Here is a 20,640-nt window from a genome sequence, read left to right on the forward strand (position 1 = left end):
CAGAATGTTCTTATCCAGGCCTACAGAATGTTTTTATCCAGGCCTGCAGAATGTTTTTATCCAGGCCTACAGAATGTTTTTATCCAGGCCTACAGAATGTGTTATATCCAGGCCTACAGAATGTGTTATATCCAGGCCTACAGAATGTTTTTATCCAGGCCTACAGAATGTTTTTATCCAGGCCTACAGAATGTTTTTATCCAGGCCTACAGAATGTTTTTATCCAGGCCTACAGAATGTTTTTATCCAGGCCTACAGAATGTTTTATATCCAGGCCTACAGAATGTTTTTTCCAGGCCTACAGAATTTTTATCCAGGCCTCCAGGACAATGTTTTCATCCAGGCCTACAGAATGTTTTCATCCAGGCCTACAGAATGTTTTCATGTTTTATATCCAGGCCTACAGAATGTTTTATATCCAGGCCGACAGAATGTTTTATATCCAGGCCTAGAGAATGTTTTATATCCAGGCCTAGAGAATGTTTTCATCCAGGCCTACATAATGTTTTCATCCAGGCCTACAGAATGTTTTATATCCAGGCCTAGAGAATGTTTTCATCCAGGCCTAGAGAATGTTTTTATCCAGGCCTACAGAATGTTTTCATGTTTTTATCCAGGCCTACAGAATGTTTTCATCCAGGCCTACAGAATGTTTTCATGTTTTAATCCAGGCCTACATAATGTTTTCATCCAGGCCTACAGAATGTTCTTATCCAGGCCTACAGAATGTTCTTATCCAGGCCTACAGAATGTTTTTATCCAGGCCTACAGAATGTTTTTATCCAGGCCTACAGAATGTTTTTATCCAGGCCTACAGAATGTTTTTATCCAGGCCTACAGAATGTTTTCATGTTTTTATCCAGGCCTACAGAATGTTTTTATCCAGGCCTACATAATGTTTTCATCCAGGCCTACATAATGTTTTCATCCAGGCCTACAGAATGTTTTCATGTTTTATCCAGGCCTACAGAATGTTTTTATCCAGGCCTACAGAATGTTTTTATCCAGGCCTACAGAATGTTTTTTAATGTTTTATCCAGGCCTACAGAATGTTTTTATCCAGGCCTACAGAATGTTTTTATCCAGGCCTACAGAATGTTTTATATCCAGGCCTACAGAATATTTTCATGTTCTTATCCAGGCCTAGACAATGTTTTCATCCAGGCCTACAGAATGTTTTAATGTTTTATATCCAGGCCTACAGAATGTTTTAATGTTTTATATCCAGGCCTACAGAATGTTTTATATCCAGGCCTAGAGAATGTTTTCATCCAGGCCTACAGAATGTTTTCATCCAGGCCTACAGAATGTTTTCATGTTTTTATCCAGGCCTACAGAATGTTTTTATCCAGGCCTACATAATGTTTTCATCCAGGCCTACATAATGTTTTCATCCAGGCCTACAGAATGTTTTCATGTTTTATATCCAGGCCTACAGAATGTTTTATATCCAGGCCTACAGAATGTTTTCATCCAGGCCTACATAATGTTTTTATCCAGGCCTACAGAATGTTTTCATCCAGGCCTACAGAATGTTTTCATGTTTTTATCCAGGCCTACAGAATGTTTTCATGTTTTATATCCAGGCCTACAGAATGTTTTCATGTTTTTATCCAGGCCTACAGAATGTTTTTATCCAGGCCTACAGAATGTTTTCATGTTTTATATCCAGGCCTACAGAATGTTTTATATCCAGGCCTACAGAATGTTTTCATCCAGGCCTACAGAATGTTTTCATGTTTTTATCCAGGCCTACAGAATGTTTTTATCCAGGCCTACAGAATGTTTTTATCCAGGCCTACATGTTTTCATCCAGGCCTACAGAATGTTTTCATGTTTTTATCCAGGCCGACAGAATGTTTTATATCCAGGCCTAGAGAATGTTTTATATCCAGGCCTAGAGAATGTTTTATATCCAGGCCTAGAGAATGTTTTATATCCAGGCCTACAGAATGTTTTATATCCAGGCCTACAGAATGTTTTATATCCAGGCCTACAGAATGTTTTCATCCAGGCCTACAGAATGTTTTCATCCAGGCCTACATAATGTTTTCATCCAGGCCTACATAATGTTTTCATCCAGGCCTACATAATGTTTTCATCCAGGCCTACATAATGTTTTCATCCGGGCCTACATAATGTTTTCATCCGGGCCTACATAATGTTTTCATCCAGGCCTACAGAATGTTTTTATCCAGGCCTACAGAATGTTTTTATCCAGGCCTACAGAATGTTTTTTTATCCAGGCCTACAGACTGTTTTTCCAGGCCTACAGAATGTTTTAATCCAGGCCTACAGAATGTTTTTTCATGTTTTAATCCAGGCCTACAGAATGTTTTCATGTTTTTATCCAGGCCTACAGAATGTTTTTTCCAGGCCTACAGATGTTTTCATTTTTATCCAGGCCTACAGAATGTTTTCATGTTTTAATCCAGGCCTACAGAATGTTTTCATTTTTATCCAGGCCTACAGAATGTTTTCATGTTTTAATCCAGGCCTACAGAATGTTTTCATGTTTTTATCCAGGCCTACAGAATGTTTTTCATGTTTTAATCCAGGCCTACAGAATGTTTTATATCCAGGCCTACAGAATGTTTTATATCCAGGCCTAGAGAATGTTTTATATCCAGGCCAGAGAACCTTCATGCACTGACAGACAGATGGACAATATCCAGGAAGAATGTTTTCACCACCCATGAAAGTTTTCACATGCCTGCATAATGTTTTCATCCAGGAAATCCAGGACATAATGTTTTCATCCGACCACATAATGTGAACATCCAGAAGAATGTTTTCATCCGGGCCAACTAATAGACACACAGGCCACAGAAGGTATTCCAGGCCTACAGGTTTTTATCCAGGTACAGAATGTTCATCCAGGCCTACAGCTCAGGCCTACAGAATGTTTTCATCCAGGCCCTCATCCCCTCCACTCCACTACAGACTGTTGTTTTTATCCAGGTACAGAATGTTTTTATCCAGGCCTGCCACTGTTTTCATGTTTTAATCCAGGCCTACAGAATGGTTCCAGGCCTACAGAATGTTTTCATGTTTTAACATGTAGAATGTTTGCATGTTTTTATAGGCCTACAGACTGTTTTCCTTCCAGGCCAGGGCATCCAGGTCGACAGAAACATCCAGGCCAATAAACACACATGGAAGGAAAGCCAGGCCAGCAGAATGTTTTATATCCAGGAAAATGTTTTTATCCAGGCCACATGATGTTTTATATCCAGGCCTGCAGAATGTTTTAAAACACTACAGAATGTTCCATCCAGGCCTACTGTCTTACAAGTGTTTTGTTACAATGTTTTCATCCAAGTCATATCATCAATACAAAAATATTGCAATATAACATTCAGTCCTACAGAATGTTTTTATCCAGGTGATGTTTATCCAGGAGAATGTCCAGGCCTTGTGTTATCCAGGGTGGAGACGTGCATCCAGGCCTACAGAATGTGTGTGTGTCCAGGCCTACAGTGTTTTCATCCAGGCCTACAGAATGTGGATGATCCAGGCCTACAGAATGTTTGTCATCCAGGAGACGTTTTGCAGGCCTACAGAATGTTTTTATCCAGGTGTGTGTGTGTCCAGGAGACTGTTTGCATGTCAGGTGTGTTTCATGTTTTAATCCAGGCCTACAGTGTGTGTGTGTGTGTGTGGAATCCGGCCTACAGAATGTGTGTGTGTGTTAGACGGCGTCGTGTGTTTCAGACGTGCGTCGTGTTTGTCCAGGTGGGCAGAATGCGTCCAGGCCTACAGAATGTGTTTATCCAGGCCTACAGAATGTTTTCATGTTTTAATCCAGGCCTGTGTGTTTGGAGTTTTTACCAGGCGTACAGTGTTTTGTGTTTTAATCCAGGCCTACAGAATGTCCAGGCCTGTGTGAATGTGAGAGACGTGCGACAGATGTGTGTGCACTGGAGACAGATGGACGTGTGTGTGTGTGTGGAAAGCACATGCGTGTGTTGTGTGTGTGTGGAGACGTGCGTCATATGTGTGAAGAGACGTGCGTCGTGTGACACACAGGTGGACAAAAAGGTATTGCGTAAGGTAGAGGTGTGTGTGTGTGGAGACGTGCGTCGTGTGTGTGTGTGTGGAGAACGTGCGTCGTGTGTGTGTGTGTGGAGACGCGCTTGTGTGTGTGTGTGTGGAGTCCTTCCCCAGGGTGTGTGTGTGTGTGTGGAGACGTGCGTCAGTGTGTGTGTGGAGACGTGCGTGTTGTGTGTGTGTGTGTGTGTGTGGATGTTTGTGGAGACGTCCACAGTACCTACGTCGTGTGTGTGTGTGTGGAGACGTGCGTCGTGTGTGTGTGTGTGGAGACGTGCGCGTGTGTGTGTGTGTGTGTGTGGAGACGTGCGTCGTGTGTGTGTGTGGAGACGTGCGTCGTCGTGTGTGTGTGTGTGGAGACGTGCGTCGTGTGTGTGTGTGTGTGCGTCGTGTGTGTGGAGACGTGCGTCGTGTGTGTGTGTGTGGAGACGTGCGTCGTGTGTGTGTGGAGACGTGCGTGGAGACGTGTGTGTGTGTGTGGAGACGTGCGTCGTGTGTGTGTGTGTGTGGAGACGTGCGTCGTGTGTGTGTGTGTGGAGACGTGCGTCGTGTGTGTGTGTGTGTGGAGACGTGCGTCGTGTGTGTGTGTGTGGAGACGTGCGTCGTGTGTGTGTGTGGAGACGTGCGTCGTGTGTGTGTGTGGAGACGTGCGTGTGTGTGTGTGTGTGTGGAGACGTGCGTCGTGTGTGTGTGTGTGTGGAGACGTGCGTCGTGTGTGTGTGGAGACGTGCGTCGTGTGTGTGTGTGTGTGTGTGGAGACGTGCGTCGTGTGTGTGTGTGTGTGAGACGTGCGTCGTGTGTGTGTGTGTGGAGACGTGCGTCGTGTGTGTGTGTGGAGACGTGCGTGTGTGTGTGGAGACGTGTGTGTGTGTGGAGACGTGCGTCGTGTGTGTGTGTGGAGACGTGCGTCGTGTGTGTGTGTGGAGACGTGCGTCGTGTGTGTGTGGAGACGTGCGTCGTGTGTGTGTGTGTGGAGACGTGCGTCGTGTGTGTGTGTGTGGAGACGTGCGTCGTGTGTGTGTGTGTGTGGAGACGTGCGTCGTGTGTGTGTGTGTGGAGACGTGCGTCTTGTGTGTGTGTGTGTGTGGAGCGTCGTCGTGTGTGTGTGTGGAGACGTGCGTCGTGTGTGTGTGTGTGGAGACGTGCGTCGTGTGTGTGTGTGTGTGTGTGTGGAGACGTGCGTCGTGTGTGTGTGTGGGGAGACGTGCGTCGTGTGTGTGTGGGGAGACGTGCGTCGTGTGTGTGTGTGGAGACGTGCGTCGTGTGTGTGTGTGTGTGGAGACGTGCGTCGTGTGTGTGGAGACGTCGTCGTGTGTGTGTGTGGAGGAGACGTGCGTCGTGTGTGTGTGTGTGTGTGTGTGGAGACGTGCGTCGTGTGTGTGTGGAGACGTGCGACGTGTGTGTGGAGACGTGCGACGTGTGTGTGGAGACGTGCGTCGTGTGTGTGGAGACGTGCGTCGTGTGTGTGTGTGTGTGGAGACGTGCGTCGTGTGTGTGTGTGTGTGTGTGAGACGTGCGTGTGTGTGTGTGTGTGTGTGGAGACGTGCGTCGTGTGTGTGTGTGTGTGGAGACGTGCGTCGTGTGTGTGTGTGTGTGGAGACGTGCGTCGTGTGTGTGTGTGTGTGGAGACGTGCGTCGTGTGTGTGTGTGTGTGTGTGTGTGTGTGGAGACGTGCGTCGTGTGTGTGTGGAGACGTGCGTCGTGTGTGTGTGTGTGTGGAGAAACGTGCGAGAGGTGTGTGTGTGGAGACGTGCGTGTGTGTGTGTGTGGAGACGTGCGTCGTGTGTGTGTGGAAACGTGCGTCGTGTGTGTGTGGAGACGTGCGTCGTGTGTGTGTGGAGACGTGCGTCGTGTGTGTGTGTGTGTGGAGACGGCGTCGTGTGTGTGTGGGAGACGGCGTCGTGTGTGTGGAGACGTGCGTTGGTGTGTGTGTGGAGACGTGCGTCGTGTGTGTGTGAAAGTGTGTGGAGACGTGCGTCGTGTGTGTGTGGAGACGTGAAAGGTGGTCGTGTGTGTGTGGAGTCGTGTGTGTGGAGACGAAAGAGGTCGTGTGTGTCCTCACCCTCCTCGTGGCCCAGCTGTTTGTTCTTGGCCCTCTTGCGGGCCTCGTTCTTGTCCGTGTCGGAGTTGACCGCCTCGTACACCGTCTCAGCCACCTCCTGCTGCCAGCGCTCTGAGATGACCAGGGGGGAAGTTCTTATACAACTCCTGGTCACTGTCCAACAACTGGAGAGAGGGAGAGAGGTGAAAGGAGAGAGGAAGAGGAGAGAAAGAGGGGTGAAAGGGGAGAGGAAGAGGAGAGAAAAATGGGTGAAAGGGGAGAGGAAGAGGAGAGAAAGAGGGAGAGGGGTGAAAGGGGAGAGGAAGAGGAGAGAAAGAAGAGGGGTGAGAGGAGAGAAAGAGGGGAGAGGAAGAGGGGAGAAAGGGGAGAGGGGTGAAAGGGGAGAGGAAGAGGAGAGAAAGAGGGAGAGGGGTGAAAGGGGAGAGGAAGAGGAGAGAAAGAGGGAGAGGGGTGAAAGGGGAGAGGAAGAGGAGAGAAGAGGGTGAAAGAGAGGAAGAGGAGAGAAAGAGGGAGAGGGAAGAAAGGGGAGAGGGAAGAGGGAGAGGGGTGAAAGGGGGAGAGGGAGAGGAGAGAAAGAGGGGAGAGGGTGAAAGGGGGAGAGGAAGAGGGAGAGGGGTGAAAGGGGAGAGGAAGAGAGAGAGAAAGGAGAGAGAAAGGGGAGAAGGGAGAGAGGTGAAAGGGGAGAGAAAGAGGGAGATGAGAGGAAAAAGAGGGAGAGGGTGAAAGGGGAGAGAGGAGAGAAGAGGGAGAGGGTGAAAGGGGAGAGGGAGAGGAGAGAAAGAGGGAGAGAGGTGAAAGGGGAGAGGAAGAGGGAGTGGGGTGAAAGGGGAGAGGAGAGGAGAGAAAGAGGAGAGAGGTGAAAGGGGAGAAAGGGGAGGGAGAGGGTGAAAGGGGAGAGGAGAGGAGAGGGAGAGAGGTGAAGAGAGGAGAGGTGAGAGGAGAGAAAGAGGGAGAGGGAGAGGAGAGAAAGAGGGAGAGAGGTGAAAGGGAGAGGGAGAGGAGAGAAAGAGGGAGAGAAGTGAAAGGGGAGAGGTGAAAGGGGAGAGGAAGAGGGGTGAAAGGGGAGAGTGAGAGGAGAGAAAGAGGGAGAGAAGTGAAAGGGGAGAGGGAGAGGAGAGAAAGAGGGAGAGAGGTGAAAGGGGAGAGGAAGAGGGGTGAAAGGGGAGAGTGAGAGGAGAGAAAGAGGGAGAGAGGTGAAAGGGGAGAGGGAGAGGAGAGAAAGAGGGGTGAAAGGGGAGAGGGAGAGGAGAGAAAGAGGGAGAGAAACGACACAGCTATGAGGTGGAAGGCTAAGTGAAGTAATACCTGAGAACCACGTCACCAGTCCTTGTGAGACCTGCTAAGCTGTGCAGCACCACTGTAATTAAGGCAGCCTGGAACGCTCCCAACGTTCCTAATACTGTTGTGTAATGTTAAACCTCTGAGCCTCCGTGTTGGAAGGACTTTCTCTCTGAACACTGATAGAGTCATGCTGTGGATTTTATGCCCTTGGTGTTTCATGACCTACCATGCCTCCGTGTGTGTGAGCATGACATAGGGTTGTGTGTTGAGCATGTATGAACATGTGTGAGCTTTACCTTGATGCCCTTGTGTCTGAGTGCATGTGTGTGCATATGTGTGTGTGCGTTGCAGTATGATGTAGGTGAGTGTGTGAGATATCAGGATCAGCGGTTATATAATGCCCTTGGTGTTTGGATAAGGGTTGTGTTTGACTGATGCCCTTGGTGTTTCATGAGATAAGGGTTGTGTGTGTTGGAGCTTTACCTTGATGCCCTTGGTGTTTCATGAGATACCTTGATGCCCTTGGGTTTCATGATGTGTTGGAGCTTTACCTTGATGCCCTTGGTGTTTCATGAGATAAGGGTTGTGTGTTGGAGCTTTACCTTGATGCCCTTGGTGTTTCATGAGATAAGGGTTGTGTGTGTTGGAGCTTTACCTTGATGCCCTTGGTGTTTCATGAGATAAGGGTTGGTGTGTGGAGTGATGTTGGAGCTTTACCTTGATGCCCTTGGTGTTTCATGAGATAAGGGTTGTGTGTTGGAGCTTTACCTTGATGCCCTTGGTGTTTCATGACATAAGGGTTGTGTGTTGGAGCTTTACCTTGATGCCCTTGGTGTTTCATGAGATAAGGGTTGTGTGTTGGAGCTTTATGCCCTTGATGCCCTTGATGTGTTTCATGAGATAAGGGTTGTGTGTTGGAGCTTTACCTTGATGCCCTTGGTGTTTCATGAGATAAGGGTTGTGTGTTGGAGCTTTTTATGCCCTTGGTGATGCTTTACCTTGATGCCCCCTTGGTGTTTCATGAGATAAGGGTTGTGTGTTGGAGCTTTACCTTGATGCCCTTGGTGTTTCATGAGATAAGGGTTGTGTGTTGGAGCTTTACCTTGATGCCCTTGGTGTTTCATGAGATAAGGGTTGTGTGTGTTGGAGCTTTACCTTGATGCCCTTGGTGTTTCATGAGATAAGGGTTGTGTGTGTTGGAGCTTTACCTTGATGCCCTTGGTGTTTCATGAGATAAGGGTTGTGTGTTGGAGCTTTACCTTGATGCCCTTGGTGTTTCATGACATAAGGGTTGTGTGTGTTGGAGCTTTACCTTGATGCCCTTGGTGTTTCATGAGATAAGGGTTGTGTGTTGGAGCTTTACCTTGATGCCCTTGGTGTTTCATGAGATAAGGGTTGTGTGTTGGAGCTTTACCTTGATGCCCTTGGTGTTTCATGACATAAGGGTTGTGTGTTGGAGCTTTACCTTGATGCCCTTGGTGTCCTCCTCATCAAAGGAACCAATGTCAAAAGCATCTGCTGCATTTACCTCTCCTCTAGGAGGGATGAGAGGGGGAGAATACTGGAGGAGAGGAGAGGAGGAAGAGAGGGGGGGGGAAGGGGATAAGTATTAGGGGGAAAAAAGGGTGAGTGAACAAAACAACGACTACATTCCTACAGCATATGAGTAACCATGGCAACAGATGGAGAGAAAGAGAACAGGGACGACTGTCCAGACTGGGAGGCTTTATAACAAACCTGGTCACCTGATTCAACACACACACGCCTTACCTTCTGGAGATACACTTGCTGCCAGTCAATGCCTTTGAAGAACAGATGCTCCTTCACCTCTGGGGCCCTGTGTGTGTGAGTGTGTGTGTGTGTGTGGAGAGAAAGGGAGCGAGAGAGAAAAAGCCAGGTCATTCTCACATTGGAACAGTTCCATGTCCTAACAGCAGAAGGCAGTATTTCCAACAGAACCAAACTCCAAATTAAAACTGTGCTCTACAAACTAGGTTACAGACTATTATAATGTATAGGCCTTTCACAGTATTCACACTAGGCCTTATACTCGCCACAAGGTTGGACAGAGAACCAATGGAAATATTCAATCATGTTGCTCAGGACAGGTGCATGGTAACTCCATTGGTGCATTGAAAGACAAATGGCTAGCCCAGAACAGTTAAATACGGTTTATGAGGTATGCAGTCCAAGGTTGAAGTTTCTTAAAAGCTAACATTAACATCAATGATTGTAAAACGATGTTAGTAGTAGCAGGTGTTTGGGTGTGTGTGGTTGTGCGCGCGTGTGTACCCTCGTCCCAGGCAGCCCAGTCTTTTCACCACGTCTCTCTGCAGCAGACCCTCCAATAGACCCTTCAGCTCCACAGAGAACGAGTCTGGCAACTCCACGTTCTACGGAGAGGAGAGAGAGAGAAAGGTGAGGAGATTAGTCTAATTTCCTGCTTTAACAAGATAAACTACTGACTTGATTTATCATGACAATAAAGCTTATTCCATATGTATTGAAAATTGAGAGAACTGTATGTCCACAGTTCTCCTCCATAACACTCTCATTCCAAGCCCTCTGACTTTGGTGGTGATCATTTATCTAATAAAACCATTAAATCAGAATTCCTAACAGGGATTATATAGATTACTCAGATTAAGTGGCTGGATTAAAACCTAATCTGATTTCATCTCGACTGACAATACTTTCCTTGTTTAGCCTCTCCTAACAGAGGGGTGGCTCTGATACTCCATAGTCTTCTACAGTAGACATACTCTAGTCAAGACCAGGGGTGACCAACCCTCTTCAAGGAGAACTACCACGTGCAGGTTTTGGTTCCAGCCCTGCTCTAACACCTGATCCAGCTAATTGTGGTCCTGAGGAGTAGCTGCAACGAAACTCTGCGTGAGTGTAGCTTCTCAAGAGGGTTTGGCACGGCTGGTGTAGGCCTCCCCTCGTAGTCTATACTAGGACACACTCTATGGCTTTCTTTCTCCCCAATTTCATGGTATCCAATTAGTAGTTAGTTTTGTCCCATCGCTGCAACTCCCGTACGGCCTCGGGAGAGGCGAAGGTCGAGAGCCGTGCGTCCTCCGAAACAACCCAGCCAAGCTTCTTGGCACAATGCCCGCTTCACCCGGAAGCCAGCCGCACCAACGTGTCGGAGGAAACACGTGACCTGGCGACCGTGTCAGCGTGCATTGCACCCCCCCTGCCTGCCGGAGTCGCTAGCATGCGACGGGACCCTGCCGGCCAAACCCTCCCCTAACCCGGATGACGCTGGACTAATTGTGCGCCACCCCGGTCGCGACCGGCTACGACAGAGCCTGGACTCGAACCGGCTAGTACTGCGAGATGCTGTGCCTTAGACCACTGCACCACTCAGGATGCTCCCTCTATGGTGTAATCTGATGCTGTTTGTAGCAGGCAGAGAGAGGGATGCAAAGTAAGGATACAAATTCACCCTCGTTCCTGCCAGAACCTCTTCTCAGTTCTCCCTCTCCTGCCTCTCTCTCATTCCCTGGGCATTATGAGGCAGACTTGGCAGGAGGAGTTTTCTGCAACATCTGTGAAGATGATATCTCCAGGATATGTAATGCTGTGGGGTGTGTGTGTGCATTTGTTGCTGTGGGGGTGTGTGTGTGCATTTGTTGCTGTGGGGGTGTGTGTGTGCATTTGTTGCTGTGGGGGTGTGTGTGCATTTGTTGCTGTGGGGGTGTGTGTGCATTTGTTGCTGTGGGGGTGTGTGTGTGCATTTGTTTCAGTGTATTGAAGGATAAATTCTTACTTTGCGTATACAGGGCCTTCAGACAGTATTCACATTCCTAGACTTTTTACACATTCTGTTGTGTTACAATCTGATTTGAAAATTGATTTTACAGATGTTGTCACTCCCTACACACAATACCCCATAATGTCAGCAGATCATTTTTTTAAACAAATTAATGAAACAATGAATCTTAAAACGATCTTAAGATGCACTAACTAAGTCGCTCTGGAGAAGATTCTGCTAAATGACTACAATGTCAAAGTAAATCTGCAAAAAATGTGGCAAAGCAATTCACTTTTAGGTCTGAATACCAAGTGTTGCGTTCGGATCAAATCCAATACACCACCGCCTGGGGTGGCAGGGTAGCCTAGTGGTTAGAGTGTTGGACTAGTAACTGAAAGGTTGCAAGTTCAAATCCCGAGCTGACAAGGTACAGATCTGTCGTTCTGCCCCTGAACAGGCAGTTAACCCACTGTTCCTAGGCTGTCATTGAAAATAAGAATTTGTTCTTAACTGACTTGCCTAGTTAAATAAAGGTAAAATAAAATACAATTACTGAGTACCACTCTCCATATTTTCAAGCATAGTGGTGGCTGCATCATGTTATGGGTATGTTTGTAATTGGTAAGGTCTGGGGAGTTTATCAGGATAAAATAAGAAATGGAATGTCGCTAAGCACAGACAAAATCCTAGAGGAAAACCTGGTTGTCTGCTTTCCACCAGACACTGAGTGATGAATTCACCTTTCAGCAGGACAATAACCTAAAACACAAGGCCAAATATACACTGGAGTTGCTTACCAAGAGGACATTGAATGTTCCTGAGTGGCCGAGTTACAGTTTTTACTTAATTCTACTTGAAAATATATTACAAGACCTGAAAATGGTGTGAATACTTATGTAAATTAAATATTTCTATATTTCATGGTCAATAAATATGCAAACATTTCTATAAAAAAGTATCTATTTAATCCATTTTGAATTCAGGCTGTAACAACATGTGGAATAAATCAAGGGGTATGAATACTTCTGTTCTGTGTCAACATGAACTAACCACATGCTGTGTGTTCAAGTGCACATAAGGACATCTCAATGAGTGTATGTGTGCTTTGTGCGCACTGTAGTGTACACAAAGATCTATCATAGTGTGTGTGTGTGTGTGCATAAGGAGGCCATACCATAGTGAGCGTCATCCGGTCAATCTCATGTTTGTCTTTGGTCTTGTGCTGTCTGAAGGGACTGTGCCTAGAGAGAGGATACAGAGAGGAAGGCTGTTAGTGTTACTGTGGTGGAAGGAGGGAGGGAGTGAGGGACACGGTGAAACAGTGAAACAGTGAGGGAAACGGTGAAACAGTGAGGGAAACGGTGAGGGAAACGAAACAGTGAACAGTGTGGGAAACGGTGAAACAGTGAGGGAAACAGTGGGGAAAACAGTGTGAAACAGTGAGGACACGAAACAGTGAGGGAAACAGTGAGGGACACGGTGAAACAGTGTGGGACACGGTGAAACAGTGAGGGAAACGGTGAAACAGTGAGGGAAACGGTGAAACAGTGAGGGAAACGGTGAGGGAAACGGTGAAACAGTGTGGGAAACGGTGAAACAGTGAGGGAAACGGTGAAAACAGTGAGGGACACGGTGAAACAGTGAGGGACACGGTGAAACAGTGTGGGACACGGTGAAACAGTGAGGGACACGGTGAAACAGTGAGGGACACGGTGAGGGAACGGTGAAACAGTGAGGGACACGGTGAAGGGACAGTGTGGGACACGGTGAAACAGTGTGGGAAACGGTGAAACAGTGTGGGACACGGTGAAACAGTGTGGGACACGGTGAAACAGTGTGGGAAACGGTGAAACAGTGAGGGAAACGGCGAAACAGTGAGGGAAACGGCGAAACAGTGAGGGACACGGCGAAACAGTGAGGGACACGGCGAAACAGTGAGGGAAACGGCGAAACAGTGAGGGAAACGGCGAAACAGTGTGAGACACGGCGAAACAGTGAGGGAAACGGCGAAACAGTGAGGGAAACGGCGAAACAGTGAGGGAAACGGCGAAACAGTGAGGGACACGGCGAAACAGTGAGGGACACGGCGAAACAGTGAGGGACACGGCGAAACAGTGAGGGACACGGTGAAACAGTGAGGGACACGGTGAAACAGTGAGGGACACGGTGAAACAGTGTGGGACACGGTGAAACAGTGAGGGACACGGTGAAACAGGGTGAAACAGTGAGGGACACGGTGAAACAGTGAGGGACACGGTGAAACAGTGAGGGACACGGTGAAACAGTGAGGGACACGGTGAAACAGTTAGGGACACGGTGAAACAGTTAGGGACACGGTGAAACAGTGAGGGACACGGTGAAACAGTGAAGGACACGGTGAAACAGTGAGGGACACGGTGAAACAGTGTGAGACACGGTGAAACAGTGAGGGAAACGGTGAAACAGTGAGGGACACGGTGAAACAGTGAGGGACACGGTGAAACAGTGAGGGACACGGTGAAACAGTGAGGGACACGGTGAAACAGTGAGGGACACGGTGAAACAGTGAGGGACACGGTGAAACAGTGAGGGACACGGTGAAAGTGTGAGACACGGTGAAACAGTGAGGGAAACGGTGAAACAGTGAGGGAAACGGTGAAACAGTGAGGGAAACGGTGAAACAGTGTGGGAAACGGTGAAACAGTGAGGGAAACGGTGAAAACAGTGAGGGAAACGGTGAAAACAGTGAGGGACACGGTGAAAACAGTGAGGGACACGGTGAAACAGTGAGGGACACGGTGAAACAGTGAGGGACACGGTGAAACAGTGAGGGACACGGTGAAACAGTGTGGGACACGGTGAAACAGTGTGGGACACGGTGAAACAGTGTGGGACACGGTGAAACAGTGTGGGACACGGTGAAACAGTGAGGGACACGGTGAAACAGTGAGGGACACGGTGAAACAGTGTGGGAAACGGTGAAACAGTGTGGGACACGGTGAAACAGTGTGGGACACGGTGAAACAGTGAGGGACACGGTGAAACAGTGAGGGACACGGTGAAACAGTGAGGGACACGGTGAAACAGTGAGGGACACGGTGAAACAGTGAGGGACACGGTGAAACAGTGTGAGACACGGTGAAACAGTGAGGAAAACGGTGAAACAGTGAAACAGGGACGGTGAAACAGTGAGGGACGGTGAAACAGTGAGGGACACGGTGAAACAAACAGTGAAACAGTGAGGGACACGGTGAAACAGTGAGGGACACGGCGAAACAGTGAGGGACACGGTGAAACAGTGAGGGACACGGTGAAACAGTGAGGGAAACGGTGAAACAGTGAGAGAAACGGTGAAACAGTGAGGGAAACGGTGAAACAGTGAGGGAAACGGTGAAACAGTGTGGGACACGGTGAAACAGTGAGGGACACGGTGAAACAGTGTGAGACACGGTGAAACAGTGAGGGACACGGTGAAACAGTGAGGGACACGGTGAAACAGTGAGGGACACGGTGAAACAGTGTGGGAACCTTTCAAGTGTTCAAACACACTGACACACACACATCAACCTCCCTCCCCTCTCTATTTCTCAGTCCCTCACTTCACACCATACCTAGCAATCGTTACCGGCCCCTAAACCCAGCTGCCTGCCTGCCTCTGAAGTGTGACCTACCGGGCCCGCACCACTGGTATTTACACACTCCACATCAAACACACAGAGAGAGATGTGCAACCACTGCACAACAGCAGAACCTGAGACAGAGCTGCATTTCCTGACAAAATGTAAAAAATACAGAACAATTAGAGCGTCATTTCCCCAAATTTGAAACCCTTATTCAAGGCTTATTCAAGGCGTGACACAGAGCGAGAGAGAGACAGAGCGAGAGAGACAGAGCGAGAGAGACAGAGCGAGAGAGACAGAGCGAGAGACAGAGCGAGAGAGACAGAGACAGAGAGAGAGAGACAGAGAGAGAGAGACAGAGAGAGAATGCTATTTGGCCCTAAACAGAGAGTACACAGCGGCAGAATACCTGACCACTGTGACTGACCCAAAATTAAGGAAAGCTTTGACTATGTACAGACTCAGTGAGCATAGCCTTGCTATTGAGAAAGGCCGCCGTAGGCAGACATGGCTCTCAAGAGAAGACAGGCCATGTGCTCACTGCCCACAAAATGAGGTGGAAACTGAGCTGCACTTCCTAACCTCCTGCCCAATGTATGACCATATTAGAGATACATATTTCCCCCAGATCCACAAAGAATTCGAAAACAAATCCAATTTTGAAAAACTCCCATATCTACTGGGTGAAATTCCACAGTGTGCCATCACAGCAGCAAGATTTGTGACCTGTTGCCACGAGAAAAGGGCAACCAGTGAAGAACAAACACCATTGTAAATACAACCCATATTTATGCTTATTTATTTTATCTTGTATCCTTTAACCATTTGTACATTGTTAAAACACTGTATATATATATAATATGACATTTGTAATGTCTTTACTGTTTTGAAACTTCTGTATGTGTAATGTTTACTGTTCATTTTTGTTGTTTTTCACCTTATATATTCACTTTGTATGTTGTCTACCTCACTTGCTTTGGCAATGTTAACACATGTTTCCCATGCCAATAAAGCCCTTGAATTGAATTGAATTGAATTGAGAGAGAGACAGAGAGACAGAGAGAGAGAGAGAGAGAGAGACAGAGAGAGACAGAGAGAGACAGAGAGAGAGAGAGTGAGAGAGAGTGAGAGAGAGTGAGACAGAGAGTGAGACAGAGAGTGAGACAGAGAGTGAGACAGAGAGTGAGACAGAAAGAGTCAGAGAGAGTCAGAGACAGAGACAAGGCTGGATGGAGGGATCACAGGAGGAGAGAGATTAGTGAGTGATATGTGGAATGCAGCAGACTGACCAACAGAGACAGAGACTAAGGGATTAAGAAAGTGATTGAGTAACATGTGGTAGTGGGTGGAGAGAGAGATGGAATGAGAGAAAGAATGAGAGGAGATGTAGTAGTGATGAAAGGATAAAAAGAGGTGGAGGAATAGAGGCGGGTTGGAGAGACAAGAGAGGGATAGAGGTATGTGTTCTTACCCTCTGAGCAGTTTGAAGAGCATGCAGCCCAGGGAGAACCAGTCAGCACTGCTGTCGTACGCTGTCCCCTTCTGAAGCACCTCTGGGGCCATGTATCCATGGGTACCACTGTCACACACCAGGGGACCGTTAGTATCAGACACACTGCAGTAATACCACACTCACACCCATGGTCATGATCCTCAGAACACAACAGGGGCAGGGTTGTAGGGCTGCGTACTTACACGCTGGCGTGAGGTTTCTTCTTGGAGAAGTCACAGGCCAGACCCAGGTCTGAGATACGCACATGACCATGCTCATCCAATAGGATGTTAGCAGGCTGAGAGAGAAATAGAAGGGGGGGGGGGCATACAGGAAGAGGTTATCAACATCAATGACAACGTAGGAAACAACCAATAACTATAGAAGAACAAGGCTGTGACATGAAGACAGCGAGAGTTAGATGAGGTCAACAAATCTAATATCATATCTTACATTAATGGGCTAATGTAACTAATAACGAGAGAGAGAGACTAAAAACGAGAGAGAGAGAGACTAATATTTTTATTTTACCTTTATTTAACTAGGCAAGTCAGTTAAGAACAAATTCTTATTTTCAATGACGGCCTAGGAACAGTGGGTTAACTGCCTGTTCAGGGGCAGAACGACAGATTTGTAGCTCGGGGATTTGAACTTGCAACCTTCCGATTACTAGTCCAACGCTCTAACCACTAGGCTACCCTGCCGCCCCAGAGAGAGATAACGAGACTACGAGAGAGAGAGATAACGAGACTACGAGAGAGAGAGAGAGAGATAACGAGACTACGAGAGAGAGAGAGAGAGAGAGAGAGAGAGCGAGACTAACGAGAGAGAGAGAGAGAGAGAGACTAATAACGAGAGAGAGAGAGAGAGAGAGAGAGAGAGAGAGACTAATAACGAGAGAGAGAGAGAGACTAATAACGAGAGAGAGAGAGAGAGAGAGACTAATAACGAGAGAGAGAGAGAGAGACTAATAATGAGAGAGAGAGAGAGACTAATAACGAGAGAGAGAGAGAGAGAGAGAGACTAATAACGAGAGAGAGAGAGAGAGAGAGACTAATAACGAGAGAGAGAGAGAGAGAGAGAGACTAATAACGAGAGAGAGAGAGAGAGACTAATAACGAGAGAGAGAGAGAGAGAGAGAGACTAATAACGAGAGAGAGAGAGAGAGAGAGACTAATAACGAGAGAGAGAGAGAGAGAGAGACTAATAACAAGAGAGAGAGAGACTAATAACGAGAGAGAGAGAGAGAGACTAATAACGAGAGAGAGACTAATAACGAGAGAGAGAGAGAGACTAATAACGAGAGAGAGAGAGACTAATAACGAGAGAGAGAGAGACTAATAACGAGAGAGAGAGAGACTAATAACGAGAGAGAGAGAGAGACTAGACAGTCCCTTTAATTCACACACGGGCACACACACAAACACACAGGGTTGCAGATTGTATTGCACTTATTTTATGTGCAATCGTATTCCATTCTTATTAATTTGTTTACAAATATTCCTAAATGTATTGACACCGGTAATATAATAATAATTATATGTAATGGTGTGTGTGTATGTATGTATGTATGTATGTGTATATGTGTATGTGCATGTATGTATGTATGTATGTATGTATGTATATATATATATATATATATATATATATATATATATATATATATATATATATATAGTATTTTTCTTTTCTTTTTTCGATGTACTTTACTCAAACCAGTGAATATCACTTATTATAAATGAGATCATTAACTATCAGCTCTTGGAATATCCAGGGCCTATACTCTTCACATTTTGGTTATAAAACAATAAATCCAGAATTGATTAAAAACATCAAGGGACAGGACATCATAATCCTACTGGAAACATGGTGTCGTGGAGACATAGATACTCAGTGTCCCTCAGGCTATAGAGAAAGTTTACTACCATCAATCAAACATAAAAATGTTAAACGGGGCCGAAACTCAGGTGGAATCATCATTTGGCATAAGCAGGACTTAGCACTGAATGAAATGAAAAAAGGTACCACTCACATTTGGCTAAAACTTAACAAAGGTACAATCTATTGTGACAATGATGTATACATATGTGCAGCTTATGCTCCTCCTTCAGATTCATCATATTATGATGATCAGTTTTTGACAATCTCCAGACAGAAATCATTACATTTCAGGCGCAGGGTAAAGTGCTTCTTTGTGGAGATTTCAATGCAAGAACAGGTTCTGAGCCTGACTACACTGATGCGGGAGGTAACCACCACATATTTGGACACCCCTCCTTGTACAGTAGCCCTATTATAAATAATAGAAACAGTCCTGACCAAATACTGAACAAAAATGGAAAAGAGTTAGTACATCTCTGTCGAGCCTTAGGCCTGTACATGCTTAATGGTAGAATCAGAGGGGACTCTTTAGGTCAGTTTACTTACTGCTCAGCTCTTGGGACAAGTGTAGTCGATTATGCCATCACTGACATTGACCCCTCCTCCATTAGTGCATTCACTGTCAGACCACAGACACCATTGTCAGATCACAGTCAGATCAACGTGTTTCTGAAGAAATTAACCGGCAGTATTCATTCTAAAAAACAGCCCAATAAACTTTACAACATAAACCAATCATACAGATGGGCTCCAAACAGTGCAGAGACATTCATTGAAACATTGAACTCAAATGAAATGATGAACTCTATACAGTTTTTCAATAACTCACAGTACCAAAACAATAAAGATGGTGTCAATTCAACTACCCAAAACATCAACTGCATATTCCAAAAAGCAGCATCGAAAGCAAATTTGAGAAAACCAAAGCAATGCAACATCAGAAGAAAAAATCAAAATGTTTCTGACAAATGGTTTGATAATGAATGTAAAACAATTAGAAAACACCTAAGACAAATGTCAAACAAAAAACATAAGCAGCAAAACAACCCAGAGCTACGATATGAATACTTTGAAACTCTGAAACACTATAAAAAAACACTGAAATGCAAGAAATTTAATTATACCAACAAGACACTTGATGAAATTGAAAACGCAATTGACCAAACTCAGTTCTGGGACATGTGGAACAATTTAAGCACAACAAAGCCACAAGAATTAGCCATACAAGATGTAGGAATTTGGAAAACTTATTTTGATAATCTATACAAAAACATCCCACAAAAAGACTTACAACAGAACCAATTAGAAATTAAAGAAAAATTGAACATCCTTGAATCAGTCATTAAAAACAACCAAAATCCATTAGATTACCCAATAACCCAACAAGAACTAAATGAAAAGCTAAAATCTATTAAATCAAAAAAGGCTTGTGGTGTAGACAACATCAGAAATGAAATGCTGAAAAACAGCACACCTGAGTTGCAAAATGCTGTGCTTAAATTGTTCAACATGGTTTTAACTTCTGGCTGCTTCCCTGATGTCTGGAACCAGGGGCTCATCTCCCCTATCCACAAAAGTGGAGACAAATCAGACCCCAATAATTACAGGGGAATTTGCGTCAACAGTAACTTGGGAAAGATTTTATGTAGCATTTTGAATTCAAGAATTCAAACCTTCCTTCAAGAAAAAAATTTAATAAGTAAATGTCAAATTGGCTTTCTTCCTAACCATCGCACTACTGACCATATATACACCTTACACACACTAATTAATAAACACGTCCACCAAAAAAAAGAGGGCAAAATCTTTGCTTGCTTTATTGACTTTAAAAAAGCATTTGATTCGATTTGGCACGAAGGGCTATTCTACAAAATTCTACAAAGTGGGCTTGGTGGTAAGGTGTATGACTTAATAAAATGTATGTACACAGAAAACAAGTGTGCAATAAAAATCAAAAACCAAAGAACAGAATTTTTTTCACAATGTCGAGGTGTGACAGGGCTCCGGGCAGCCGAGCGGAAATGGAGGAAAACTCGCCTCCCTGCGGACCTGGCATCCTTTCACTCCCTCCTCTCTACATTTTCCTCCTCTGTCTCTGCTGCTAAAGCCACTTTCTACCACTCTAAATTCCAAGCATCTGCCTCTAACCCTAGGAAGCTCTTTGCCACCTTCTCCTCCCTCTTGAATCCTCCTCCCCCTCCCCCCTCCTCCCTCTGCAGATGACTTCGTCAACCATTTTGAAAAGAAGGTCGACGACATCCGATCCTCGTTTGCTAAGTCAAACGACACCGCTGGTTCTGCTCACACTGCCCTACCCTGTGCTCTGACCTCTTTCTCCCCTCTCTCTCCAGATGACATCTCGCTGTCTTGTGACGGCCGGCCGCCCAACAACCTGCCCGCTTGACCCTATCCCCTCCTCTCTTCTCCAGACCATCTCCGGTGACCTTCTCCCTTACCTCACCTCGCTCATCAACTCATCCTGACCGCTGGCTACGTCCCTCCTGTCTTCAAGAGA

At 46.2% G+C, this 20,640-nt stretch overlaps 1 pseudogene; it reads right to left on the minus strand.

The window, feature by feature from the left end:
- The window catches only part of LOC115117262 (G protein-coupled receptor kinase 3-like), a 78,243-nt pseudogene that overhangs the window by 9,929 nt on the left and 47,674 nt on the right, over positions 1-20,640 (minus strand).

The sequence above is a fragment of the Oncorhynchus nerka genome, linkage group LG4 (genome assembly GCF_034236695.1).
Source record: "Oncorhynchus nerka isolate Pitt River linkage group LG4, Oner_Uvic_2.0, whole genome shotgun sequence".
Classification (NCBI taxonomy): domain Eukaryota; kingdom Metazoa; phylum Chordata; class Actinopteri; order Salmoniformes; family Salmonidae; genus Oncorhynchus; species Oncorhynchus nerka.